This window comes from Serinus canaria, chromosome 19 (genome assembly GCF_022539315.1).
Source record: "Serinus canaria isolate serCan28SL12 chromosome 19, serCan2020, whole genome shotgun sequence".
NCBI classification, from domain to species: Eukaryota; Metazoa; Chordata; class Aves; order Passeriformes; family Fringillidae; genus Serinus; species Serinus canaria.
In genome coordinates, this window is record NC_066332.1 from 11,043,960 (window position 1) to 11,058,785 (window position 14,826).

At 45.1% G+C, this 14,826-nt stretch overlaps 1 pseudogene; it reads left to right on the plus strand.

Annotated features, from left to right (window-relative positions):
* The first annotated feature begins 6,316 nt into the window (after positions 1–6,316).
* Positions 6,317–14,511, plus strand: LOC108962696 (fibrinogen-like protein 1-like protein; annotated as a pseudogene).
* The last annotated feature ends 315 nt before the right edge of the window (positions 14,512–14,826 follow it).

Genomic DNA, 14,826 nt, shown 5'->3' on the forward strand with positions numbered 1-14,826 from the left:
CTTGCAGAACCAGCCACAGGTCTGTGGCTTGGGCTTGTTCAAATTCTCCTCTGTCCTGCCCCAGACTGGCCCAGGGACTGCAGCAAGGTCCCTACTGGCAGCTCCAGTGGCATCTACATCATCCAGCCCACAGGACTACAAACATCATGGTCTACTGCAAGATGAGTGGGGCAGACAGGAGAAACTAGCAGAGAAACTAGCAGAGCTCAGCAATCTCCTGGGATGAGTCTTGGAGCACCTACAAGCACGGCTTTGGGAATGTGCACTGGGTTCTGGCTGGGCACTGAGTACATCCACCAGGTCACCAGGCAGACGTCTACATGGTCAGGTTTGTCATCTGGTATGCTTCAAATAACATGAAGTTTGCAGACTACAGCCTGTTCGGTCTGGATGATGAGTCCAGAGCTACCAGCTGAGGCTGGGAGTGCACTCATGAAAGGCTTATTTTGGAGTTATTGGAGGCCCCACAATGACCAGAAGTGGCAGTGGTATATGTTAAGGGACATCAAAAAAGGGGTGACTTTGGAGGCACAGGGAAACAATTTAGTGGATTTGGAAGCTAGGGATGAGGCCTAATCAGTGTAATGATGGTGTTAACCTCCATGGGGGAAATGTAGTAAGTCCCAGTGTTTAGTGAGATGAAGAGAGAAAACTCCTCCAAATTGGAGCAAGGAAAGATAATGAAGGGAAGTGGAAGTTACTGGATATGAGACAGTTGCTAAATAAACCACTTGGCAGGAAAATGCTAGAAGGCATGCATAAGAGAAAACATTGGGGTACACAAGCACTGAGTAATCAGTTCCTAAGGAACTGGAGTTTTTGGAAAAGCTAAGCAGGTAACTGAACTGTGTGTGATATGTCAACAAGTAAAGAGGAAAGTAATGAGAAAAACACCTAGAGGAGGGCAGGAGCTAGCCTTATGACCTTTTCAGAACATCCAGGAAGATTTTACTGAGCTTCCCCAGGTACAATGGTGGAAATTTTTGCTAGTGATAGTAGATCACAACCCATTGGGTAGAGGTGGTGCCCACTGTTAAAGCCAATGCCAGCATTGTAAGCAAAACCATTCTTGAATTAATTATTCCCTGATATGGGGTGGTGAATAGGATTGATTCTGACTGAGGAATTCATTTCACATCTAGAGTATTACAGGAGGTTGTTCAAGTCCTGGGGGTAAAATGGGAGTTATACATTCTATGGCATCCACAAAGTTCTGGTCATGTTGAAAGGATGAATTAAACTCTTAAAAGAACTCTGAATAAGCTGATGATTGAAACCCAGATGTCATGGATAAAATGCCTCCCTTTAGCCCTGTTAAGAATTAGAAACCAGCCTTGGTCAGATTGAGGAGTCTAACCCTATAAAATGATATTTGGACCACCTTTTTTGACTTCTCCAGAGAGTTGCCAGCTATGAGGAGGGGGAAGCCAATGCCAGAAAATATGTTATGTCTATAGCAGAGACCTTAAAAGAGGTAAGACATGAAGGGATAATCCCTCAAACTACTACCCTGGATTTCAGAATTCATGATGTTAACCCTGGAGGTTGGATAATGATCAAGTTATGGAAAGACCAGCTTCTAACCCCTCAGTGGGAAGGTCCCTTTCAGATGCTGCTCACCACTGAGTTGGCTGTGTGAACTGCAGAGTGGGGATGGACTCATGCCCACAGAATTAAGGGCCTGGTAGAAGAACAAAAGGAATGGATCATAACATCCAGACTGGGTGAGACAAGACTGACTTTTAAGCAGAGACCGAGAGGTAATAACCAGAAAAGCCCCAGGACAGCCAAAATGTAGGTTCTATCTTCTACCAGACAGCTTGGGGAGTGCTTAAGTAACACTTTGAGTGGGAGATTCAAATTGTATTGGTCATTGATGTAATTGTCCTATATAGTGGATAGGGATTGCGGGTGTCTGTTGAGGGGAAGTGCACAGGAAACAGTGGGAAGTGCTGGGGTGATTTGCTTGGGAATTAACAAGTGGGGTACAATGGGAACTAGAGGGCAAGACTGGGTTGGCCCCTGTGCTTGCCACCGAGAAGATTATATAACCCTGCTACGTGCAGCAACCCCATAGGCATAGTAGATGGGGGTAGAAGCCATACCGGACCCCTAACATTCCTTTTTTACTCCTTAGTTGTCTTTTCCCTCCTGGAATCCAAACAAATTCTTGAGCAATTGTTTTATGTGGGTACTCTTTTCACTACTCACACTATTGTCAACCCATCCAAACTATGCTGAAGAAGAAAAACAAACTAAAATACCCCCACAAAGAAGGCAAAGTGATCTATGAAAAACATGAGTGGAAAATGGGAATTAATTGCTCGAGCCAAATGACTTATAAAAAGGAAAAGGGGGGATTTTATAGATGGGTAATATGATGATTGGCTCTCACAATTAAGGGATGCATATTGTGTGTATGTTAAGTTTTGTTGATGTATGGTTACGCTGTTGTAGTTTTTTGTTTGGATGCCCTCTGTTCTCCCCATAGTCCCCTTTCCCCCCTCTGTATCGTTGCCACCGGACAGCCTTAGTTGTCAGGGCCGTTAGGGACATGTGGACAGAGAGCATCTCCTCATAGCCCTATACATAATTCCCATACTACTTCTAATCCTCAAGCCCAAACTAATCTCTGGTATCCCCATATGCAAGCATAGTTTCAACCAGAACATTAGACTGTGATTCTAAAAACAGAAGTTAAACCCTTTTTACCTGCTGAGGGGAGGTCAAACCAGTGAGCACTGCTAATTCCCGCATCTGAGTATAAAACCTCAGTCCCCTTACTTGCAAAGGATAAGAGTAATCCAATGGTGTTAGGAACCACCCATCTTGGTGCAAATCCAAGTGAAAGTAATGGACCTGTCACTAGTCCTAAACACATTTATACTCCTAACTCTAATAACCCTCTCCATCCCCATCCTATTCCCACTTTTATCTCACAATCTCATGTGCCCTTGCATGGGGCAGTTGGGAATGGGAAAAGCCTGTTGCTAGGGGGGCTTAGCACAACATCTCACCTCCAATCAAGTTGCACAAAGGTTTCCTCCAAGGGATGGCAAAGAGTTGACTGGCAGACTTTGGGAGGGGCTAGGGTTGGCTGATGCAACACCAGAGGTATAAAAAGTGGAGCAGCCGTTTTGTGGATGAGTCTCTGACAGTTGGCCATGCTCCCAGCTCTGTCCCTTTTCCTTATTCAGTCCTTTGTTGTGTTTGTTGCAATTTAATAAACCTTTGAAATGTTAAAGGGAGTGGTCATTTCTCATGTGCCTGTCAGGGTAAGGAAAAGTACTGGGGCTAACTAGGAACCATATAACTATATAGCAACAGAGCTAGAATATATATGTAAAGAATATAGAGAATATATAAAAGCAAAAATCCTTCTGGCAACAGCAACATGCATCTGGGAGTTTAGGATTGAAAGGAATGAGGGACTTGTCTTTACAAACAAACTGCGGATCTGCTGGTAAATAAAGCTAGAGACTGAGTGATAAAAGAAACAATGGGAAGGATTCCATTGATTGATAAATGGAATGAGAGATTTGTCTTTACAAATAAATTGTAAGTCTGCTGATAAATAAAATTGGATGTTGAGAGATGAAAGAAACAATGGGAAGAACCACAAATTCCATAAGGAATTTCACTAATTGACACAAGGAAAAGACTAAGGGGTGGGCAAGTTATACATTAGAAGGGGGGTCTTAGGTATTAGGCGTTTTGGGGAGTCTGTACCTCTCAAGTACCTCAGCAAATGGGGAAAGAGAGAGGGACACATGGTTGGGAAATTAGGATAAAAAGGTCCTGTCTCCTCCAAAAATTGGAGAGACCCCAGGGGAAATGTTGTGTGGCCTCTCCCTTTATTCAAGTAAAGTAATATGACTCCTCTGTCTCCTTTTTGGGCATAAATCTCTGGTGTTTGTGGGTTAATTTTCCTGAGAGGATCAAAGGAGGCTGCGTCCTCCAAAACCTCAAGAGAAAAAACCTCATGGGAGTGTGACCCAGTGGACTTTCTCCCTTTATTGGAATAAAGTTGCAGAACATCTCTGTCTCCTTTATGGACACTGGGTTTTCATATCATGGTTTTCCATACAGCACTGAGCAGGATGAGACAGGATGAGATTCCTTGCACCTGTTGTACCACCAGTCCCTGTACCTGCACCCTGACTTGGCTGTGCCCCAGTGCCTAGTTCACCACCCTAGGAACTAGTCACACAAACTGGGCCCATGCATCCTCATAGCTTGCGTGCCACCAGCAGGTTCTCCCCCCTGACCTGCCATCTGACCTCCAGCTCCTGCTGTGGTCCTGATGGAACAGTTTGTACCCCTGTGTGTCACCAGCACTGGGTGTCCATCTGGCTCCAGTACACTCTCTGTTCTGGGAGATGATGGTTCCTTGGGCAGCAGGTCCCACAGTGAGGGCAGGGGAGGAGCAGGGGACAACTGCAAGTCTCCATCTGGGGGAGGCTCAGTCCCTTCTTCTCCCTCCTTCCATAATTCAGCTTCCCTTGTGACCTCCAGATACCCTGGCTGGGCTCACACTTCCAAGGCCATCCATGCCCTGGCACTGCTACTTCAAGGGTCCACAAGCTGGAAGGGCTCACAATGGGGTTCCGGCTGCAAGGACCTCCCTTATAGCTGTAGGATGAGGATGTCACCGAGGGGTAACAGCAGCCAGGGCTACTCATCCCCCAGTGCCCACAGGCTGGGATGTCAGGCACAGCTTGGCACCTTGGCTGCACTTGGTGCCCAGGTGGGTGCAGAGAGCTATGTGGCATGGGGAGTGCTGCTAGAAGGACTGGGGAGACCCTTCTCATCCGTTTTGACATTGGGCTGCCAGAAGTGTGTCTAAGACAAATGCTAAAGTCCCTGGCACTGGAAGCAAGGGTCAGGGCTGCAGATGAGGCCCTTTTGCTGCTCAGTGTGTGTGGAATCCCATGTGAAATGTCAGAGCACAGTATCCCCTTGAGTGATGCACCAGGTGAAGGTAGACAGACCTGGTGGATGTCTAACGGAGATTTCTGACATGACCAGGTGACAGACTGTCCCTACAGGTCTTGGCTTCAAACCCATAAGTATTAACAACCCTGAGAAAAATCCTTATCATTAGCTTTTGTTGATTTTGTGGAATTCAGTGTGAACACCTGCAGCTGAGAACTCTTATCATTGAAGCACAACAACTGGCATGTGAGAAGAGGTGTCTGTGGAAGGAGGCAAGCAAACCATAAATTTCCAGGAACGAGTGAGTTCTACTGTTTGGATTGACTACTTCACCTCACTGACAAACAGAGCTGGGCTGCAGGCAGAGATGCCTTGTGCCTTCCATCAGTAAAGCCTGGGGCCAAGGTAAACAATCTTTCCCAGGGGTGGTCCCTGACTCCTGGATGCTTTGTGGCAGCTCTGAACAAAAACCTTGCAGTCATACAGTACCGCTTTCCTTACACTCCCTGCCTTCATCCCACATGTCCTGAGTGGGAGAAACAAGCTCAGGAGGGCTCTGCTGACCTGCTCTCCCTCATTGTGTCTGGGTGGGCATCACCCCAGCCCGGGTGCTTTCTCAGAGAATATCTCTGTTCTCTTGTGGCCAGTGCATCAGGCAGCAGCTGCAACTGTTGGGTCACATCTGTGCAGGGTATTTTGGTAAATCCTCAGCACCAGGCTGGAATCTCTTCTTTCTTCCTCCCTGCTTTCAGTCCCCATTTTCATCCAGTGCTTGGGCAGCACCAGCAGATCCTCTGCACTGACCTGCTGGCTGACCCTTGGGGGCATGGTCCTGGTAGGTGTTATCAGAAGCTTTTCTTGATTTTGTGGAATCCTGTGTGAAACCTGGCAGCTGAGAACCCTTACCACACCCATACACAACAGATGGTGCATGAGCAGAGGTACCTGCAGAGGACAAACAGACCATAATTTTCCAGGAATGGATGAGTACTGCTATTTGATCAGCTGCTTCACCTCACTGATGAGCCCTATATAACATTGGCTTTGCTGCCACCAGACCAGACCTACTCAGCTCCCCACACCACAGGGTCCCAACAGAGACAGGATGGGTAAATGTGGGATGGGATGGGATGGGATGGGATGGGATGGGATGGGATGGGATGGGATGGGATGGGATGGGATGGGATGGGATGGGATGGGATGGGATGGGATGGGATGGGATGGGATGGGATGGGATGGGATGGGATGGGATGGGATGAATTCTGTGTGCAGCTGGGCATCCCAGCCTTTCTTTCCAAAATCCTAGGTCCCTGTGCTTTGTTTATCACTCCTGCAGGAGCTTCTGAGTATCTTTAGGTACCAGCAATGCCTGCAATCCAACATGTCAGTCCTCTTCCAGAGGATTCACATTCCCAAATTCACTGTGTATCTTCTTTCTCCAACTGCTCATCACTACAATCCTCTGTTTTTCACCCCCATGCTGGCCCTGCTATCCCCACTTCTTGCTCTGCACATTGAAAACCTGGAGAGATTGAAAGTAAATTTAGATTAAATGGTTAATATCCATTCCAATGGGCCTCTTCCTGGTATGTGTTCTCTGTCTTATATCCCTGAAGATATCCCTGATATCTGTTCATCCAAATATCAGGATGATATTTGGATGAACAGATATCATATCTTATATCCCTGATATCTGTTCAATATCATATCTTATATCCCTGATATCTGTTCATCCAAATATCAGGAGCCCTCTCCTCTATACAAAAAGGGAGATGTGGAAAATAGTCTTGTAGAAATAAAAGGATCCTGATCAAATCTTCCTCTAATTTAATCTCTTAACCAAACGTCACCAGATTTAGTAATTCAGCCTTCTTTGTTACTGACAAGATTGAATGTGGCAGCTTTTTCTAGACAGATTGTTTCTCTTCCTTTATGTATTCTCTTTCCATATATATTTGTATAGTTCATTCACAGCCCTGAAACTTCAGAGAGAGTTTGTATAAATGACTAACGAAAATGCTTTCTGAAGCTTGCACATGGCTAAACAGTCCCAAAACTTCATCACACCACTAATAGAGGTCACAATTCCAGAGGCTGTCAGGGAAAGAATCTTACAGAGATGGGTGCTGGTATTTCTCTGAAACAGAGCATTGTTCTCTCATAGCTGTGAGCTCCCTCAGGAAGGTTTCTGGAGCTCTTTATGGATTGAATGAACACATAAATCCTTCATCACTGAAAAGCAGGTTCACAGTAACACCTTCCATCTGTTTGATCTGGTCTGAGAGCACCCATGGTCTGATTTCCCTCTCGATTGTTCTCTCTCTGTACATATTTCTACTCATCACTACTACCCTGAGTAACTTGTTCAAGCAGTGTCCCTGCTTATAGCAGGGGGTTGGGCTAAGTAGTCTTTTAAAGGTCCCTTCCAACCTAAACCATTCATGATTCTGTGGTTCTACTCAGATATGCTGTCTACTCCTTGCTGAGAGGAGCAAATAGGCATCTGCTTAACGGCTGCAGCATTCCTATTCCTAGTCTCTGATGCCTTTGAAGTTTTTCCAACCAAAAACTACCACACAGGAAGAAAAATGAGCCAAGTGGCATCATTGAAATGCTCTACAAAATACTCAGTCCTGGAAATATTATCCTCTGGGGGGTGGACTTACCTCTGTGCTGTGGCACACGGCTGCTCTTCTAACTCCTTGTTTTCCTGATGCAGATGAAGCTGGAGGGATCATGCAGTAGAACCAGGCAGCTGACCCTCAGCAGGCACAGGGCCACAGCAGTAAGGACCCAAATCCTGCAGGGAATGGGGAGGGGGGGAGGGACGGGAACGGGGGGCGGTGTAGGGAATGAAGGCACAGTGGTGGTGGGTTAGCAGTCAGCCTGGGGATCAGCCAGCCCAGCGCTTCAGCAGAACTCCAAGTACTCCTCCAAACTAAAGGCCACTGAGTGAGGGTGAGGTCAGGTTGGAAATGGGGAAGAAATGTCAGACAATGAGGGTGGTGAGGAACTGGCACAGGTTGCCCAAAGAAGCTGTGACTGCCCCATCCATGGAAGTGTCTAAGTCCAGGTTGGATTTGGATGGGGCTTGGAGCAACCTGGTTTAGTAGAAGGTGTCACTGGCCATGGTAGGGGGGTAGAAACAAGATGGGCTTTAAGGTCACTTCCAAGCCAACCCATTCTGGGATTCTGTGATCTCAGAGGACTCTACTGCCATTACTTTGCTACTATTACTCTGCTGCCACAAGTCCACAGAGGATGTCCCTTCTCAGTCCCAGGATGTCCCTGGGCTTTCACAGCCATCCACAGGGTCTAATGCTAAGGGAATGAGGTTTCCGCCTTCTCAACTCTAGGGATGCAGTGGATGCCAGGGTTGCAGGGACAGCAGACTGGGATGTTGTGCATTGGTCCTCCAATGTTCTCTCATGCCCCAGATTGGCCCAAGGATTGCAGTGAGCTCCCTGCTAGCAGCCCCAGTGGCATCTGCATCATCCAGCCCACAGGACTGTAAACCATTGTGGTCTACTGTGAGATGAACAGGGAGGATGGAGGCTGGACTGTCATCCAGAGGAGCCACAGAGATACTCCAGTCAGCTCGGACGAATCCTCGAGTGTGAAAGGGGCTAACAGCGGGCCTGTTAACTAAAGGAGTGAGAAGCAAGAAGCTGATAAGGAGCTCTCTCCCAGGTGGTCACCAAGGAGACCAAGAGAAGAACTGAAGAAAGATAAGAAGTTTGCAGCTGGATAAAGTATTTTTAGAAAGTTAGTTAAGTCACCATAAATTCTCACCAATAAAATTATGTTGACTCATTGTGGCCAATAGTTAAGGTAGAAGAAGCATAAACAATTAGAAAGTGTATAAAAGATCAGCCATGTTCAAGAATAAAGAGTTGCCAACTGAGACTGCTTGTGGTCTCTGCTTTGTGTTGTGACCGCCATGAGAGTGACAGCTAGTGACCCCGACGTGATATAACACCCTTAAGAACATACTTGGCCTGGACCCGTATGGGGTCCTAACAATTGGCAACCGTGACCCACTGGGACGTAGTGGGGGAGGCAGCGTTGGTGCAGCTGAGAGTGGCAGGTGGAAGCCACAGGGAGGTCCGGACCTGATTTTCTCCTATCAAGACACCTGGAAGTAGGTGAGCCACCAACTAGTAATAATGGGACATAATTTATCTAAATAGGAAGAGAATGTTTTGGCTACATGGAAAGTTTTGTTAAGAAATAAGGGAATTGATATTTTAGACTATGCCCTTCGTAGCCCATGTAGCTGTGGGCAAAATCACAGGATTTTGGCACTGATCCTGGCACAGCATTTAGTGTTAAAGAATGGAAAAAAGTCGGGGACAGATTGTGGGAAGTTATCCGAGCAGGAGATAAAACTGTTGTCGATGTAGCGGTTACTGGGGGATCACTCTTTGAGGCATTAAAAGAATGGAAAACAGAGTGAGAAGCAGAGCAGGACACGGATGAAGAAGCGGGGCTGATAACAGAAACTGAGGGGGGGGATGAGGCAGAGGGGGCCTCTGATGGGGAACTTGGTGAGTCTATGTTTGAAGAAAGTCCAGGTGCCATGCAAGTTACCAGGCAGGCTACCAAAGCTTCTGGGAAAGCTGCCAGAGCTTCTGGGCTGGATGCCAAAGCTTCTGGGAAGGCTGCCAAAGCTTCTGGGAAAGCTGCCAAGGTTTCTGGGAAAGCTGCCAAAACTTCTGGGCAACCAGCCATAGTATCTTCTTATCAGACCCCTAAACCTCTTTATCTCACACCTGTGCAGCAGCTTGCGATGGTGCCTGTATATACTACACCACTAAGCCAGTTAGCTGAAATGTCTCTAGCAGAGAAAGAAACCTGGTTATCTGCCCCCCCCCCGCTTCCCTCCGCTCTAGTCCAACCATCTGCCCCCCCAGCTTCCCTCTGAGCTGCCTGAACAATCTGCAAGGCAGTATCCTCCGTTACCTGACAGTGACAACAACAGCGAATCAAGTGATGAGTCGTCCGCAGTATCACCTGAGTTGGGCCAAGGAACGCTTGTCTGTTTACCTTCTAATAGCTCTAGCCCTACTGTCCCATGGACTTTGCCCCCATGTCAAGTAACTGTGCTTCCTTGACAGCCTAAGGAGTTTTGGGAATTTGTTAGGAGGAAAGCAGTTGAAGAAAAGAATTGGGACATCATAGAAAAATTAGGTGCTCCAAAAGTACCTCAGGAGAACAGTGCCAATGCAAATGTTGCTTGTGCTAACCCTATGGCTTTTCCAGTTTTTAAAGCAGCTCCTGGAACAGGGCAAGATGATAGTCATCACGTCTTTGCCTGGAGGGTTGAGCAAGATCTCCAATCGAAAGTGGCTCAGTACGGTATTAATTCCTCAGACGTAATGCAATTAATATGTGTAATTAATGCAGATTTGCTTATGGTATCCATTGATGACCCTCCTGTCACTATTCAGAAAGGAACTTGCATTGCTCAAATTGTACCTTTTGTGAGTTCTGTTCCAAATACAGTGGATTAAAGTCGTGGCACAGGAAGTTTTGGATCAACAGGAGTACTGCAAGTGTTCTGGACTAAGAAAGTGATGGAGAGCCATTCAGAAAAGACATGCCTTCTCACCACCAGTGGATGTCATCCAGGAACCATAACAGTAAAATGTTTGATTGACACTGGAGCAGATGTCACAATATTCTCACGACTTTGTTGGCCTCAGTCATGGCCTCTCACTCATGCAAGTTTTGGACTTCTGGGGTTGGGTGGTGCTACAACAGGTGGTTTGTCAGCCATTGTAATTAATGTGAAACATCCTGATGGCCAACAAGCTAACATCAGACCCTATGTTGCCGATGCTCCTCAAACTTTGTGGGGACGAGATTGTTTATCTCAATGGGGTGTCAAAATTACTACGGATTTTTAATAGGGGCCACTGTGATGCAGGGCAATGAACGTCCAGTTGTAACCCTGACATGGTTGACAACTAAGCCTATCTGGGTTCACCAGTGGTTCATTACTACTGAAAAGCTTACTGCCCTGCAAGAATTAGTCACAGAACAGTTGCAAGCGGGACATATTGAGGAATCATTCAGCCCCTGGAATACCCCAGTTTTTGTAATAAGAAAGAAATTGGGAAAATGCCAGATAAATGCTGTAATGGCAACAATGGGAGCTTAACAACCAGGCCTTCCTATACCTACGATGATTCCACAGGAATGGCAAGTAGTTGTCATTGATCTGAAAGATTGTTTTTTCACTATTCCATTGGCTGAGCAAGACAAAGAAAAATTTGCTTTTACTGTGCCTTCCAAAAATCATGCTGAACTCAATAAAAGATATCAATGGAGAGTACTTCCACAAGGCATGAAAAATTCGCCAAGTATTTGTCAATGGTTTGTGGCACAAGCCTTGTCAAAAGTGCCAGAGCAATTTAAAAATTGCTACTGCTACCATTACATGGATGAGATCTTGTTGGCATCTGATAACAAAAAACAATTATCAGCTCTTAAATAATGTGATGTGACAAATTTGAAAGCTTTTTGTCTGAACATTGCCCCAGAGAAAGTGCAGGAACACATGCCTTGGAAATATCTAGGTATGTTGGTGACTAACACTCAAGTTATGCCTTAACCTGTGAAATTAGACATTGATGTTAAAACTGCTACCGATGTACAGAAATTGGTTGTTTTAATAGGTTGGATTCAATAATATCTAGGCATAACTAATTATCAGATGCAACCATTGTTTAATTTGCTCTCAGGCATCACCTCCTCTACTGATAGGAGGCAATTAACCCCAGAAGTAAAAAAGGCCCTAGAACAAATTGAATCAGCCTTAGCACATAAATTTGTTAACAGGATAGATACCTTTCTTGATGTTCAATTTTTTATTTTGAAGGACCATGAAATACCATGTGGAATACTGTGTCAATGGAATGATAATTGGGAAGATCAACTGCATATTCTGGAACGGATGTTTTTATCTTTCAGATCTTGGAAAACAGCTCCAGGACTTTATGAGCTTTCTGCAGATATTATCATCAAAGGTCGCAGGCGTTGTCATGAGATTTTGGGACACGACCCTGTAACCATTGTGATTCCTGTACAACAGTGGTATTTTGAATGGTGCTTTCAAAATAATCATGAGTTGCAATCTGCCTTGTCTTGTTTTACAGGCCAAATGCAATATCATTTGCCTTCTCATGCTGTTCTAAAACTGACCAAAGAGATTACGTTTGAAGGGAAACAAATTTATTCTCCTCTTCCAGGGGAAGGTATAACAGTTTTTACAGATGGATCTGGGAAAACTGGAAAAGCAGCTGTGGCTTGGAAAAAGGACAATCACTGGGAATATGAAACCATGATCCAGCAGGGATCTCCTCAATTGGTTGAACTTTGTGCTGTCCTTTTGGCTTTTACTTTATTTCTTGGTTCTGTAAATATAGTTACTGATTCGATTTATGTTGCCAATTTGGTTAAACATCTAGATCAAGCAGTGTTGTATAATATTCAGAAGAAACCATTGTTTAATCATGTTAGTGAAATTACAGACAGTTATGGGTGCTTGAAAACATCCTTACTTCATCATGCACATTCTTAGTACATCATTACCAGGATTTTTTGTTGAAGGCAATGCCTATGTAGATTCTCTAGTAGCTGCTGCTGCAATCAAAACTGTACCTAATGTGTTGCAGCAGGCAATTTTATCACATCAAGTTTTTCATCAGAGTGCTCAAGCTTTACAGCAGCAATTTAAATTGTCTCCTGGTGAAGCAAAATCAATTCTTTCTTCTTGCCCTTACTGTCACATGACTCATGTCACTCAGTATTATGGTACTAACCCTAGGGGTCTTTCACTTTAGAGGAATGGCAAACTGATGTTACTAAAATGCCAGAATTTGGTTGCTTTAAATATGTTCATGTCACAGTTGATACTTTTTCTCATGCAATGGTTGCTTCAGCATTCACAGGAGAAAAAACTTGTGATGCTATTCGTCATTTTTACCATGCCTTTTCTATCCTAGGTGTTCCGTGTCACATAAAATTAGATAATGGCCTAGCATATGCTTTGCAGAAAATGCAGGCATTCCTTCGTGATTGGGGCATTGAGTATTCAACAGGCATTCCACATGTCCCCACGGGCCAAGCAATTATTGAAAGGGCTCATGGTCTTCTTTAACATCAGGTTCAAAAACAAAAAGGGGGAATGCAACAGGAGTCACCTCAAGTAAGATTAGATAAAGCTGTTTATGTGTTAAACTTTTTGCGGCCCCTACCTGACTCACAGTTATCTCCAATCTTTTACCATTTTTCCTCTTTGAATTCTAAGCAACCAGATTTCCATAAAAATGTCAAGGTATGGGTTAAAGATTGAATTACTGGTATGTGGTCTGGTCCAGTAGAACTAATAACCTGGGGGACGGGTTATGCTTGTGTTTTGACAGACAATGGTCCTCAATGGGTTCCTGCTCACTGTATTAAACCCTATCTGGAACGCACAGGAAGGGACAGGATGGATGGCTCCGCAGCTGAAACAGCACGTGCGGATGACACAAGCTAATGTATGAGAACATGTATTTCATTAGTCTTAAAGATAAAGTAGTTAAGAAATTTAAAAAGTACTTCTAGATGGATGAAGGACAGGAATGATTGTATTAAGAATAGGAATGTTAATTTTGTAGATGGTTGTGATTGTTGTTTTGTGTTTCCCCATCTGCTTGGATTTTTGCAAAGGGCCCTGCAAAAATCCATAGCAGCTGTATTTACAGTTCAAAAACAAAAAGGGGGAATTGTGGAAGGGGCTAACAGCGGGCCTGTTAGCTAAAGGAGTGAGAAGTAAGAAGAAGCTGATAAGGAGCTCTCTCCAAGGCGGTCACCAAGGAGACCAAGAGAAGAGAGGAATTGAAGAAAGATAAGAAGTTTGCAGCTGGATAAAGTATTTTTAGAAAGTTAGTTAAGTCACCATAAATTCTCACCAATAAAATTATGTTGACTCATTGTGGCCAATAGTTAAGGTAGAAGAAGCATAAACAATTAGAAAGTGTATAAAAGATCAGCCATGTTCAAGAATAAAGAGTTGCCAACTGAGACTGCTTGTGGTCTCTGCTTTGTGTCGTGACCGCCTCAACAGCAACACTGGAGCACCTACAAGCACGGCTTTGGGAATGTACACACCAGGTTCTGGCTGGGCACTGAGTACATCCACCAGATCACCAGGCAGAAGGTCTTCGAGGTGAGGTTTGTCACCTGGGATGCTTCAAATAACATGAAATTTGCAGACTACAGCCTGTTCAGCCTGGATGATGAGTCCAGAGCTACCAGCTGAGGCTGGGAGTGCACTTGGGGACAACGGAGGATGCCATGGCCTCCAAGGGCACGACCACTATGCACAACAGCATGAAGTTCTCTGCTAAAGATCGGGATCAGGACACTTCTAATGGGAACTGTGCCACCAGCTCTGGGGGTGGGTGGTGGTTCTCGGTGTGTTACTCTGTGTGTCTGAACTTCAAAGGGGCCATGACATGGGGCAACCTGTGCCCAGGGAACTGCAGAGCCTTGGCCATCCTCATCAAACCCACCGCCTACTGCTAGTTGCATTTCCTTTCTGCCCAACCTGGGGCTAATTCTGGCTCTCCAAACCAAACTGGGTGTGCCACAGGGTCTTTGCAGATGTTGGTCATATGTAGCTACTGAATAAAAGAAGGCATTTTCAATTTTTTCTGCCTCCTGTAGATTTTCTCTACTTCCCAGCAGTGTCTGTGTCCTCTAGTTCAGAGTCAGATAATTTTAATTACATTAATAATAGAAACAGGCTCTTAGAAACTCAGAAGTTTCCAGATCTGTAGTGTGCTTTATACATGTGAAATGGTCAACCCAGTAGACTTCTATGGCTTTGTCAGTTAATTT